Raw genomic sequence first — 15230 nt, 5'->3', positions numbered from 1 at the left:
TTTCGTAAATGAACTATTCCAACCTTTGAATTGGAAGAGTTTAAATGTGTCTTCAGGGGTGAATGAGTTATTAATAATTGCCTTGTTGGCCTAGTTTATATATATTACTGCCACTTTTATTAAGCAAAATATGAGAACTACAAATAGGTTATGAAATATAGCGAAGAAAACATGTGAAAGAGTATTTGTTAAAAGTAAAAAAGGAACTTGAAATATATTTGCAGGATGGGCTGTAAATGAATTTGATGGACATCTTATTGTGGTAACGATATTAAATCTCGTTTAAGCAGTTAAGCTTAGAGATGGTTATTCCTATTTATAAGTGTAATATTAATTTACCATGGCATTAATCTTAGTTTAGTGGTTAAATTCAAATTCATTGCCAGTAAAAACGAAGTATCGAGCTGCTTCAGGAAAATGGTGAAATAATGCAAATTTGAGATCTATAAGAGGTAAATATTATATCATAGATTTTTGTGCAAAATATTTGGATTTCCTGTAGCTAGAAAACGTGTCTAAAAGTACATCGGGCAGATCGCTACAACTTTAAACAAATGTACATTTGACAGATGTTACCTGGAGATCCGATAAAAGTACACGGCCGACCACCGCCTTCTGTTCTAACAAAAGTACACGAGGCCAACCACGACAATGATTGTTCAACACACATAATAACCCAAATGAGCTATAAATAAATTATCTTTGGTGTTGAAACAGTAATTCGTTCCAAAGCCTCACAACTCTTCTAGGATTGTGATTGGTTGCGGAAGGTGTTAACCAGCCCTAAGTAATAAATCATAAGGTTTTGTTTCCATTGACTTCAAAGCTATACCTCTTCAAGGGTTGTGATTGGTTGTGGAAGGTGTTGACCAGCCTTGACCAATTCCATTTCTGACAGACTCAATATTCCCCTAAGTAATAAGTTATAAGGTTTTGTTTTCATTGACCTCAAAGCTGTACTATGCAGGACACATTGGAGGCTGTGGGGTATTGGTCAGTGAACCCTGACCATTTCCTAGCTAGGTCTCATGACCTCTATCTGACCTTGGTTCATCCTATTTTGGCTTAATTGTCTTAGACTGGAACAAACACTAAGGGACACATAGAGTTTCAAAATCCAGAGTATGTGCCATATTTACTTTGTTTAATTACCTATATCATCTAATAGCTCTAATGGTATTTTAACTAATTTGCGCAATTTCTGTCCTTTGATCAGCTAGTTTCCCATGCCAGAACATTGTGACTTAAGTACCTATACCATTTAGCAGATCCTAGGTTATTGTGACTTATTTACTAGGCTAAGTCTCTATATCGCCTAGACGAGTCTGTTGCGTGCATGGACACAAATTACTTGGTATGTATTCTTAAACGACTCGCCTAACATGCAAACGGGAAATGTATATCTGAGCGTCAAGTCTGGCATGCAAGCTACCCATTTTGTTCAAAAAAGGAATCGGCATGGATTATTAATGTTACATACCTGGATCCGTCCCGTGTTGGGGGAAAAAAAATTCCCAAATGGTGTGAGGATTCGATGTTGATTAAAATATCGCAGTAACGGAAAGGGGTTAATTCCCATATTCCATCACCAAAAAAATCTGTGTTTAATTTCACACATAGTCCGATTTCACAGATGTCATTAATAGGAATTGAACCCTAATGTGACTCGAATGACAGAAAAATTAAAACCAAGTTCATTCTCACCTTGCAAGTGAAACTAAATGAACATCACACTCTTTTCCAAAGAGCTTGGTTTTCACTTCTGGGTGTATGCTCTCATTAGAAATTTATCATGTGCCATTGGTCTTTAATCCAAGTAACAAGGAAGCCATCTGCCCCCTCCAAGAGCACTGTCCTTCGTGATTGTCATGCTAATTGCGTTCCTGATCAATAGATCCCTTCAGCATATTCTACAGATCCTTGTATAGTCATCTTTAACGGCTTCTGGCATATTCCGTTTGTCAATCAGGCACAATGAAATCCGTCAGGGCGCCGTCAGGTCATGTGACGAGGAGCGACATCAGATTTCATTATAATTTGGTACTCTCACCACCGTCCAGACGCCTGCGACAAAATATTACCAGAAAATGCTCCACGTGATTTCAACTCGTTTGGACGATACTCCTGAGACAAATGCAGACTAAATGTAAAGAAAGAAAGAAATTGATTTGATTGGTATAACTCTGGGAAGTTTACAGGATGTCAGTCACTACAGTATGTAGAAAACAACGGTACTAAAACGGTTCTCTCGGTTCATTCCACAGATCAATACTGGAGTACTTGCCTGATGTATGTACCACACTTTTTAAGAACACATAAAACACATCACAGAGAAGTCACCATACCACATGTACTACAATGAGAAATCCGACTGTCTTATACATTTCAGATGGACAGAAGTAGAGTGTCCTTAAGTTTTCCGACTTGTCCAGCCGAGGTCTCATTGATAGAACATGGCTATGTTTTGGTCCGTCACATATATAGATTACCTAGGGTCACCAAGTTCCTTCATGTAAATTTAACGTCCCTGTGTGTAAACCTAGAACTTCCTATACTGGTCCCCGTACAGTCACACCTTCCACATGTAAATTTCGCACGTGATTCAAATTTCGTATTTATACCCACAATTTTGACCTCATGTACATACCAGGTGCAGACTTTATTGAAATGTACCCCTATAAGACATGTTTATACATTTTTTTTGTTTTATGAGTGGGTTTCTGTCTTCATGAGATTTCCGCTTGAGTGATACCCATGTTTTCTTCGCTTCACTGGTCCTCAATGTGGGCACAATAGATAGATGAGCCCTTATCGTGTCGAGCCGTTACCTGCGCCTTTGTTCTTGGGTACCGATCAAAACTGTGTTGTAGCAGGATTTGGTTACTAAACCACCTGAGGTTTAATGGGCAACACACATGCAAGCGGATGTCTGGGGCAGGATATACTGCTTTTGTACATGCACCCAACCTGGTGTAATTCTACCGTTTCTCAAAACATCATACGAAATGTGGGAAAAAAATCTGTCAGAACTTTTTTGTAAAAACTTGTAAAAAGACTTGTAAAACACATTTTGTAATATTGACTTCAAAGCTTATTGAAACATTTGGAACATTTGTCTTGAAGACTTGTAGTAAACAACATGTAATATTAACTCCGAAGCCAACCGACATCTGATAAGCCACGCATGCACAGTCATCATGCGATGTCATTTTTCCTTTCTGAAACCCATCATTTTTCCTTTTTGAAACCCAAGACAGAAATAGAATATGTGAACACCAAATGTGATTGCTGATATGCGAGACCCTTTCATGACATTTGTCATGTAGAAAACGTAGAAGTACATCGTCAGTAATAAATCTGGGTGTGAAGGGAACATCTGATATGGCCATCCTACATTAGTCAAAAAGACAGCATGTAATTCATCTTGAAGAAAACCTAGAAAGGCACAATAGTGCTATCGGATATTCCTCTAGCTTCTCCTAACTGTGTCGTAAATCGTAAGTATAAATCGTAAATCGCTAGTCATCCCTCACAATTGTTTGTCACAAATCTGAATCAAAACAGCTTTTTAAAAATTTGATATAATGCCATTCCTATACAAATTTTTGTATTTAATAGCATCTATAACCACATTTCTATATCTGAAGCAGAGAGTTACAGTTTATAATATGTTATAACAGCTACTAATTCAGGTTTCGTCTAATGTACCAATCCTGTCAAAGTAAGATAGAAAAGATTTAAAAAACAGATTCACAGTATTAAATTGGATCAGATTCACGATATTAGATGGGATAACTATCTTTTAGATACTTCGATCATCAGTGAATGGAGATCGTGGCTGTAAATATGCATCATTTACAGATAAGCTCGCGAGCAAATCTCTTGGCGGTTTAATTTGAAGCGAGCCATATACAAAAAAAATGAAAAGTTAATTAAAAAATTATAGTATTATCATCTTTTAGATAACATCTTTGAATGAGTATCTCCCTTTTATAAAGTATCTACAGAAAATAAAACCAATGAATATTTAGGGTCTATTTTATGTAACCATATTACCGAAGTATGTCATCAAAATTGAAAAGCAGATTTGTCGTTAGATAAAAGTTTCATTGATTTTCAAACAAATACCTTATCAGGGATTTAAAATCAGCTGTGAGCTTTTAAAATATACATGATCAAATGTATAGTTGAATAGCTTCATATAAAGTCAATGTAAGCCATTTAAATAGAAAATTTATTTGTGTAATCCATCACAGGGAATTTACATGGGTTTTCTCCGGGTGCTCTGGTTTCCTCCCACATTCATAAACACCCCCCAGCGCACTAGCATACGGGCTAACAAGAGTGATTAATATAAGTTGTGATAAGTTGTTGCATAATTGTTGTAAAATAAATAAAGTTTAAATATGTATATACATGGAGTTAAGAGAGCAGCCTGCATAAAATGTTACATCATTTCATATAGTCTTTATATAATTATATTCTTAAAACGGCTGTATATCACTAAAATTCAAAGCATCTTCAAAAATCTTATTGAATCATTTTGATATGATTCAATGTGTAGAACTAGACTTTGGCTGTACAGATATAGATGACCATCATTATGACTAGTGGGTTATTGTTTCAAAATCTATTTTGAGGGAGATAAAATCGACCACTAAATACCTATTGGTCTCTGGTATTTGGGGGAGAGAATACTGAACGTCACAATTTTAACAAAAGACTGTTTAAAAGATTTCGCTGTGTTTAAGAACCAAATGACCCTTTCCTGTGATGTTTACCTGATATTTTTTTACCTGTGTGTATTCATTAGATCTCCTCGATCACCTGAAGAACTTTTAAATTCAGACCTTCGATAGAATCATTAAAATCTCATCTTGCTATCACTCGATCGGGAACCTTGGACGGTGATAGATCACATTTTAACAAAAACAGCAGGAACCCGATCGGTTATATAATAAAAACTCTGATAAACAAACACGGTGTGAACTCGATCAATGATGTAACGAAACACAGAGGGGAAGTGTGAGACTGACTGACACACTAATCAAAGGACACTGCAGTCGTAAAAACGGATAACGAGGTTGTCATGTTTTTTGCCGTAGATAATTAATATCCCACCTTCATGTAATCAAATCTCTCCTCGACTCACACCTGGAGACATACTGAGAAGGCATACCTGGGCCAGTAGTAATTACCTTACAATATCATTAGCAGCAGGAGCATTGTCGGGTGTGCATGAAAATTGAGTTATCTTCCCCTTGTGAATGTCAGGCTTGTTTATTCAAAAACATATCTTGTTGTGGCGAAATAAAACCACAAGTGAAAAGACAGCTTTATGATTGTGTTACCCTTGATTGAAAATATAAACTCTGCTATGGCAATATACTCACTTTGTGTCATGTTTGTCTGTAAAAGTTTTTTGAATAATTTCATTGTTATTTCCAAAACAAAAAGGAAGTGAATATTGACTCTAGTACAAGATATAAAAAAAATAAAAATGTTTTTACTGGGGCACAATTAACAAAAAGAAAAACTGAAGATGTCATTACAATTAACAATTGCTATTTCCATAAACTAACATTGAGGAATATACAATGCTGAAAATATTAAGTACCATGTGGATTTTAGAAGTAATTGTTTCTATATGTTTTGACAGAATACATAGGCGTCTTCATCATTTCATGTTTTTGTTCTTTAAACATTCCTTTTTATATGTTACAAACTATAAAACTCATTTTGGAGCAAATATTGTCACAACCATATAGTCTTAATGATAGCAACTTTAACTTTGTGGCTGTGGTATTTTGTTAATGATGACGGCCATTTTCATAACCTCCCGTGATAAACAGAATGAAAGCTGAATCATTATTAATTCTTCACAATTTCTGTAAATTGGGCAATAAATGTCAAGCTTACCTGCAGTTAATTTTAACGAAGCACCTCATTAACTCCTTAAACATATATATCCTTTCCTGTGGTCCTTTTTTATTGTCATTCTGTGTATAGAAGGATCAAAGATTCGGAGGCACAACCACAACACCAGCACACATGGATAATTCCCGTTTTATGTTTTACGGACTGAGTTGACTAGGATTATAAGCGTAAACCAGGGACACCTGCCCGAGTGGCCGAGGCGAGATGGTTACAGGTGTATATAAGTGTACGTTGGTCACGGGTCACTTAATACACGTCTTGGTTGACTTAAGTAAATACTTCATATCTGTTCCCTCTGACACCTATTTGTGGCTTCAAGCTACAGACCGAAGTCCAGGTGTTGGGTCTCGACACCTTCCCTATAGACAACAGTCAGTGGGGGTCACACACCCTTGAATACACCATCAACTGATCTCGCTGATCTGCCGTTTGGCCTGTATAAGGGTTTTCTCTCTAATTGAATGCCCCGGAGGATGATGGCATCTACAGGGGTAACAATAATCACACTAAAAATACGGGCTGGTCAACACAAGTGATAACAGGAGCCTCATGATCAATATTAAACCACCTTCTACTGAACGTTGGGGGGGGGGGGGGGGGGGAGGGGAAAAAAATAAAAACTTCTGTCCTTTATTAAAATTGAAGCTCCACGTACATTACTTTTTACTTTAAGAATTTGTGTTACCTGTGTAAACTGAACTTTGAGTAATATGAAAACCTATATTAACCAGACCCTTTGTATAACATATCACGTCTATGTTAATTCAACCCATGAAATCCAAAGACGGAAGAATTGATCATGTGTACTGGTGTACGTATATATAGCCTGTCTAAATCGAACTCTGTCTTACCCAGAATCCTTTGTGAATGAGAACTTTGCCTCTAAGGTCCCATGTTTTTCTATTAAATTCGAACCTGCAGGTTAATTCCAAAACCTATGTCTTAGGAACTAAATATTTCTGTATCTCATATAGCTCTCACTGTACCGTATTGGACCGAATAAGCAATCTGGGCACTATAAGAAGTTGGGGGAAATATGACTGACACATTTCAAAAATGATGAAAAATTAACCATAACGACTTTATTTTGTATATAAATTACAAAATTATGACAAAAGGATGGCAATCACTGACCAACCAGACAAAAAAGGATAGGGGGCGCTTAATTGAGATGGGGTGTTTTTTGGTTGGACTACGGTATTGTGAAAAGTACTTGATATTGCAAGAGTAACAGGATTTTTATTTTCGATATTTCTAACTATTGGTAAATCTGAATTAGTCCTTAAAAGGAAATGTACGTGATACATCAACGAGTTCAATAAACATAACGTAAAAAGTTACTGTGGATAAAAACAGGCAACATATTCAGAATATTGTATAAACGATACATTGAAAATAGCTCAAGGGAGATCCCTGCAAATGAAACAGGGAAATGAAATATTTAACAAAAATTATTTCAGATCTGTGATGTAGCAAAAAAACCACTTGGATTTTAATTTTTATATCACAGATATCATAGGTTAATCCTTGAGGAAGCAAATTAGACTCGGGTATTGTTCAATTGAGAAATACATAAAACCTAATTTATCCGTAAAGCTCTGATATCACAAGGTAACTAGACTTTGTTAACTTGAACGTAATAAGTGACTGACTTTTATTTCGCATTCTTAACAAGCACCTGTTCTCCATTGCATCACGCTTACAGCAGCCCAGGGGTGATCTAGCCATGTGCTTTGTTTTAAAGATACATACATTTTTACTGTTACAGAATATACATAGAGAGAGAAGGGAGCCGTGATGGCAGGAATAGCGACCGAGATCAGAATAAAAATAAGGTTGTTAAGTGTAAATACAGTTGTACATTTTCACAGGTGTGAATTCATTATTAGTCTGAATTCTCACCTCTCTAAGATAAATGAAAATATCTTCGGAACTCTATAGGTGGCAGCGGGTTACCTGACTAACGAGGCAAGCTACAGGTATTGATGACAGAAATTAACAGGTAACTTACAACTGTAAGCACCTAACTTCCACAAAGACAGTGTTAATTCTGACGATTAAGTAATACTAGACCTCTTAGCTATTCACCAGTCTTATTTCAGACTGAACCAAGTGTATTGTCGGCCATCTATTAGTACCAGTCGTTAGTGCCGATGATTGGCTTCGGGATTCAATTATCTTGTTTTACTGCCTTCGCTCAGTAAATATCCAGGTGTTCTGTGAGCCGTTTTCCCATGGGTGTACATTTTTTACCTTAAGGAGAAGCAGTCTATTAATTATTACAGCTAGAACACCTACATAAAGTTACTAAACTCGGTGGATGTATTTTGTTTGGTACAGATCCCTGTAATGGAGACTGATGCTCGGAGCTAGAATACCACCGCATTCAAATGAACTCGTAAAAATTGTACCTACTTTACGTTGTTTGCTGCAAAGTTTATTTGTAAGAGATTTGTAACCAGAACCTTCTCATCAAATGGGTAAATGTCTTGAGCTCGGTAATAAAAATGGTTGAAATGTCATTATATATCTGTGATGTACGATCTTGTATGGGCTTTCAAATTGATATAAAACTGTTAAATGATAGCAAACATTTATAAGGGTTAATACCACATATAATTCTGTAAAGTAAGTTAAATTTAGATTTAGATTGTGAAATAATTTATAATATTTGGGGTTTATTTTACTAGAAATGTTATTTGAATCATTATTTTAATGGCAGATTTAGATCATTCACTGATAACAAATTTAATGAGGTTTAAAAAAAAAAAAAAATGGCAGATGAGTTTGTTTTGAATAAACACTGAAGACTTCAAAGTAAGAATGTAGAAACAGGAAAAAAATATTATGTGCTATTTTCCATATGTGTTTGAAAAATGTCTTTATTTAATTAATTCACCCCTACATATTAAAAATGGACTTGCCCAGTCATTGATTTGGTAAGGTTCAAATGTGAATTTAGGGGTGAATGGGAGGGTGGTAAATCAGAGCTGTAACACAGGACATAAAGGGAGAGGGGGGGAGGGGGATAAATCATTTATTTGGGATACTACCAGGTGTAAACATTTGCAGGTAGAGGGTTCAGAAAGGTGTCTTGATTTATACCTAATGGAGCAAGTACGCCCATAACAGTTTCAATGTCATTCAGGGAACACTGAGATAAATGGACCATGTTTGTACATATCTGTAATAAATTACAGGCTGGGATGTGTCGGCTAAATCACTGTAAATTCTGTGGGTTTTTTCAGCGTGTAGGTGAGAAACTTGGAGCCATTTCAAGTTTTTTGTCAATATTGTATCCCAGATACTGAAGTTCTATTTCACTATTTTAACTACAAATTTGTATCCCTAAATATTACAGCTTTAAAGAACTTGACAGTTGTCAGTTGTATACTCCTACCAGACAACTTTTCATTTGTGAAAAATACTGGTAAGGAATAAAACTAAATTATTACATATCTGTTTGGATGACATTCATGGAAACATTGACTTCACGATGAACAATTAAACAAAACAGTCGATTAGATTTATTTGAACGGAGATTGAGAAAAGATTACCTTAACAATTTAAGTTATAACATCTAAAATACATACAGTACGGCATAATTTTTTAAAGGGAAAACAAAATAGAAAACAATTTTACCAATATAAATATATTAAAGGGACAAAATCAGAGGTTGATACGCGGGATTCACTACGGGACACCTGGAGCACAGTAAACGAGTGTTGTCTGACGGCCAAGTGTTTCTATGATATTGTCTGACGGCCAAGGGTTTCTATGATATATTGTCTGGCGGCCAAGTGTTTCTATTATATATTGTCTGGCGTCCAAGTGTTTCTATGATATATTGTCTGGCGGCCAAGGGTTTCTATGATATATTGTCTGGCGGCCAAGTGTTTTTATGATATATTGTCTGACGGCCAAGAGTTTCTATGATATATTGTCTTACGGCCAAGTGTTTCTATGATATATTGTCTGACGGCCAAGTGTTTTTATGATATATTGTCTGACGGCCAAGAGTTTCTATGATATATTGTCTGACGGCCAAGTGTTTCTATGATATTGTCTGACGGCCAAGTGTTTCTGTGATATTGTCTGACGGCCAAGTGTTTCTATGATATTGCCGTATGATATACTGTCTGACGGCCAAGTGTTTCTATGATATACTGTCTGATGGCCAAGTGTTTCTATGATATTGTCTGACGGCCAAGTGTTTCTATGATATTGTCTGATGGCCAAGTGTTTCTATGATATTGTCTGACGGCTAAGTGTTTCTATGATATTGTCTGACGGCCAAGTATTTCTAACGATATTGTCTGACGGCCAAGTATTTCTATGATATTGCCGTATAATATACTGTCTGACGGCCAAGTGTTTCTATGATATTGTCTGACGGCCAAGTGTTTCTATGATATTGTCTGACAGCCAAGTGTTTCTATGATATACCGTACACAGAAATACAATTGTACCAGTACATGACTGTGAAAATCCATCAGTAGATAACTCGACTACAAATATAATATTTCCCTAAATTATACTTGTTGATATTGTATAAAGGGTTCTTTACATGCTCTTTCGAAAAATAGGTGCAGACAATAGGAACAGGCTTAGAGCAAAATGCAAAATGTTTAATACATGGAGGGGACGTGTCCTAAATTTGCGTAAATTGGCCTTTTGACCATTGACAGGGTTTCAGTTTTGATTGAACAACATTTTTCAATGTTCATGCTGGTATGAATGCAAATCAGTTACATATATATTCCACGGAAATATGCATTCCATACCTAAAAGATAATATTACCTGAAATAAAATCACCTCAAAAACATTATATCTAAATGAATAAAGTTACCTCTAAAGTAATATTTCCTAAATATATTACTTCAAATAACACTACCCTTAAAAAAATATTACTTCAAAATTATTATTACCTGAACCTAAACATTTTGTTACCTCAAAAACAAAAAAATGCTACCTCAAAAATATAACATCACTTTAATATTACCTCAGAAACAATTTTACCTTGGTTAGTATCACCTTGAAATTATAACTTTACCTCAAAAATTTGTAATACAGCTATACAATAGGTGGTTTAGCTGAAGTTTAGTAGTCAGAAACAAGAACAAATATACCGCGTTTTTACAATGACTATGACATCTTTTACAGGAGTTTTATCACCGCTAAAGTAGCCAGGCTTATTATATACAAACTATAGCATGCAAAAGGAACATTTATTCATCAAGGAAGACAGGCATCTTTATTTTCTCTTTACATATAAATTATAAATCTCCCTCTAAGGAATTTACCCAAATTCATCATCAACACATGTAATGGAATAGAGGCTGTACACACCTAAAGTCCTGGTATGGTCCCTGTGCTGGTCCACGATCGGGAGCTGGCCATTTGATTGGTGCTACGTTCCTCACCTTGTCCTATAGCCTCACTGGACCTACAACCAGAGAGGAATACATGCTTAACTTCGATCCATACCCAGATATATGTATAAAACCTCCACATTTAATATCCTCTCAGACAGAAGAGATAAAACAAAATTGATTTTGTGCTCGTTTGTAATATCCCCTATGGACCTGTCCATTCCTTCACACCTTCCGTATAGCCCATGTGCTTTATCAGGACCTAAGTGCTGTGGCTTCTTGTGCTTACAACAAGCTTACAATGGATTCCTATTTATCTTTATTACAAAAAATATTATAAAACCGCATGGAGAATTTCAATGTTTCTTCCATAAACTGTTCAATTTAAAAGCTCATTTTATGCATATTTTGTCTTTTGGAAGAGTTATTACATGAACAAATCTCGTAAGGTTACAATGCAGGCTGACAAGGCTCGGACATCGGTGCGTGCCTAATGCTGTTGCCAGATAAACCCACATTCTGAATGTTTGCTGATGGCCTTGCAGTAGTCCCAGTAACCAGGAGACTTAAACCAGGGTAAAGAAATCCGCCGACATGTTGAGCAGTTTTGTCGCCGAATGTTGTCAATTAATTGTTGTTGTGTCTACGTTATGATTTTTATGTAAAACCTCATTCCTTATTTATCATATTCATATTCACTTTGATAATATCTACCGAAGAAAAAATCAGATACGTCCTTCACAAATGACAGCAATATGGAAAAAATAGGTTGAGATTAATACCAGGTATGTTTATTCACTAACCTGGGATATCCTGAATGACAATGTGCATATTTTCAGCAAAGGCCAGGTGAGGGGATGGTCTCAAAATGTCTGAAACGATAATGCGCATAGTTCTGTCAGAGTACAGGTAAAGGGCGAGGTCATTTGAGGATACAAAGGGGAGATTACTCTAAATAAACACTGTTTATTCCTCAGCATACAAGAGGCATTCACTTCGCATGTACAGTTTGGTACATAACACAATCAGTGGGATTGATATGACCCGAGGGATAAGTAGACATCACAAGTCATTGTCCTAATGTCTAGACATGTGCAAAGTACAAGGACAGATAACTCTTTTTAGCAAACTGAGATTTTTCATGATTTTTTTGTTTTAATTTCTTTTGTTCATCTTAGCATGTTTTGTTTGTAAATATATACAACTTCTCTTTGTCATATCTATGAAAACCAGTTATAACTTTATGTTTTTATAACCCCCCCCCCCCCCCCCCCCCCCCCCACATTTGGGGGGGGGGGGGGGGGGGGGGGGGGGGGGGGGGGGGGGGGCGGGGTGTGTGTGTTAGGATCACCCTGTCCGTTCATCCATTATCCTTATCCTACACCTTGAGTTGGATTTTCTGGTCCCTTTGCACAGTCAAAGTACATCATATGTACATGTGTATGATGAATGGAATGTGCAATTTGACTATTTTTTTCTGGAGTTATGGCCCTTGAATTTGAAATCCTGCTCTAGAAACATTGTAAGTGCAAAAGGGTGGCATATCAATGTGAGCTCGCTCACAGTTTCTCTAGTTTAGATTGTATTTTTGTCAATAAGACATAATCTTATTCCAATATTTCTCCATTGTCCTTGCATGACAGAGAGAAAATATGGGCTAATACCTGACTTTATTCAACAGGATTGACTGTGTATTTTTGTCATTTATTCCGAAATGATCTCATTGTGGACTTTGTGGGAAAATATATTTAACGTTTTATTATTCCAGTTTTCATTCAACGCTCGAAACCCATATTGATATTGACTTAGATGATTTCCTTCAAAGTGTAAATGTTGAAAATGGATCTACCATGGTACTTAAAAACTTGTTGAACAGGTTGGGTATTTGAATGCATATCATTTGAATGGCAATGAAATGTTTATAATGAGAAAATTGTCACGATTCTTTATGTATGCACATCTGTACAAATATTTGATGGAGGAAATGAGATGCATGTGCATGCATGCCCCAAGCGTGTGTTTATACATACACTCGCAGGCACTAGAGATTTAATAGTGGATAGGTAATTTAAATGTTCACCATTTTGTAAAAAAAAAATGATATCTTAAAAACATAATATTCGTGGCTACGTAATTGGAAGAGTTCAAATGTGTCTTCAGGGGTGAAAGAGTTAATTGTTGACAATGTGTCTAAACGCACTAGTAAGTGATGAGTGTCTTCTATTTAGAGACCTTTGGGTCAGTGATTTGTTTGGGGTTTAACATTTTCGCAATAGCCAGGGTCATCTGAGGACGTTGGATCAATGATAATTACAAGAACTAGTCTAACTTAATTAATATTGTTCAATGTAAAAAGCAAGTTCATTAGGCTGATTCGTTTAAATGAAATAATTGCAATAAAAATCTCCCAAGAACTCCCTACCAGTGGGAGAGATATCTTCCTACCATGTGTTCGGATACCCTGTATGCCTATGACAGGATTTGTTCTGTTTCATTTGAGGGAATTGAATGCAAGGCGGATTTAAGAATCCCCGTACCACTGCCAAAATTATAACTTAGTGTTGGAAACAGTTTTTCCTTGCATGGTTTATACCTTTGATAAATCATTTTTGAAAAGAAAATCATAACTTGTGGGTTTTAAACTAAATAGAAATCAACAGCAGTGTTCTGGGTGTAAAAATTCAGCAAGGCAATTAAGACTTGGATTCGAACCCTGGACTTGAGAATGTCACAACATCGCTCTAATAAATTGAGCTCCCTGGTCAACGGAAGTGGCCTAGCCGAATTGTACTTCAGTTATATCCAAACGGAAGTTAAGGGGAGGTTACTGTATATAGGAAAAAACACATTACAATGGGACAAGGATCCTTAACCCTTTCACCCCTATGTAACTTTAGTAGACTCTACCATGCATTGATATGGATGAGTCCATTATGGTCTACAGTGGTGAAAGGGTTAAACTTGATAAAATAATGCAGAATATTGAGGCATGCATTCTTGTGGGCCTATCTGATGTGTCATACATTGACCATGTCAAAATTACCAGATGTGAAAAAAACATTATACAGGTTTCTCAGCTCGGAGCTCTTTAGTAATGGAGTTTCAATTGTCGCACTAAGGTAGCATACACCCTTAATTCAAATCCCAGTTATCAGGCCTACAGTTAAGTGTGTGTCTCATACGTCTCTGTTGACATAGGCAGTATTTTACACTGAAGTCTGTGATTAGAACAAGCTGTGGCGTTTCACACTTGGTTAACAAGTTATTGGGTGTAATTGTGAAATCTGATCCCGCCAATCACCAGGTTCGGATACACAGAATGCATGCATGTGTGAGAGGGAGTCAGGGGTTAGGTACAGTACTCCATGGCATGCATGGGCAGATATTGTTTCAACAAACACGAAAAATATGAGATATTCCAGATGCTATGTTGGGAAAAGCTTTCTTGAAGAGCCGTCTCATATATCTGATAGGTTCGGTCAAGCATGGAGCTTATCGAGGTTTGCATAGTTTGGTGTCCAGAGTGTGTCACTCTTGACTTAATTACAGTTCCAATCAGCTGGGAGTAAGGTCGAATGTGGAGAAAGGGTTTTGCTATCTGGTGCAGTTGCTGAAACTGCATGAACAGCCAAAATTTTAGAATTTCTGTATGGTTATATAAACCTGTCCAGACTGAACTACACCTACTGTAGACCAGAGTTTAAAATCTCAGTATACAGATTTTTAGACTGCACAAGTGACATAGAAACCTTTATATAGATTTACTCTATCTGGTTGTAGGTACATGGAAATTGAAATGCTTTGAAGATAGAAACCTGCTTTGTAACCTTTCTAAACTGAAACCCTTTCCTGTAGATTTTTACCAAACCATTTCTTTAGTGTTGAAATCTGTCTTGACCCCCCCCCCCCCCCCCCCCCCT

The 15230-nt window shown here is 36.4% G+C and overlaps 1 protein-coding gene across 6 annotated transcripts in view; it reads right to left on the bottom strand.

Moving 5' to 3' along the window:
* Positions 1–15230, bottom strand: part of LOC110459910 (four-jointed box protein 1-like) — a 92017-nt gene that overhangs the window by 46478 nt on the left and 30309 nt on the right. For 2 of the 6 annotated variants that reach the window (XM_021512407.1, XM_021512408.1), the window contains exon 2: positions 11288–11384. The gene's annotated coding sequence lies outside the window, so the exon portion shown is untranslated. Of the gene's footprint in view, positions 1–1480; positions 2570–5919; positions 6187–11287; positions 11385–12113; positions 12132–15230 lie in introns of those variants that run through there. The other 4 variants (XM_021512410.1, XM_021512411.1, XM_021512412.1 and 1 more) reach the window with 4 other exon arrangements.

Source organism: Mizuhopecten yessoensis, unplaced genomic scaffold (genome assembly GCF_002113885.1).
Source record: "Mizuhopecten yessoensis strain PY_sf001 unplaced genomic scaffold, ASM211388v2 scaffold10275, whole genome shotgun sequence".
In the NCBI taxonomy this organism is placed as follows: Eukaryota; Metazoa; Mollusca; class Bivalvia; order Pectinida; family Pectinidae; genus Mizuhopecten; species Mizuhopecten yessoensis.
The sequence above is the reverse complement of the archived record's forward strand: the minus strand, read 5'-3'. Positions and strand labels throughout refer to the sequence as shown.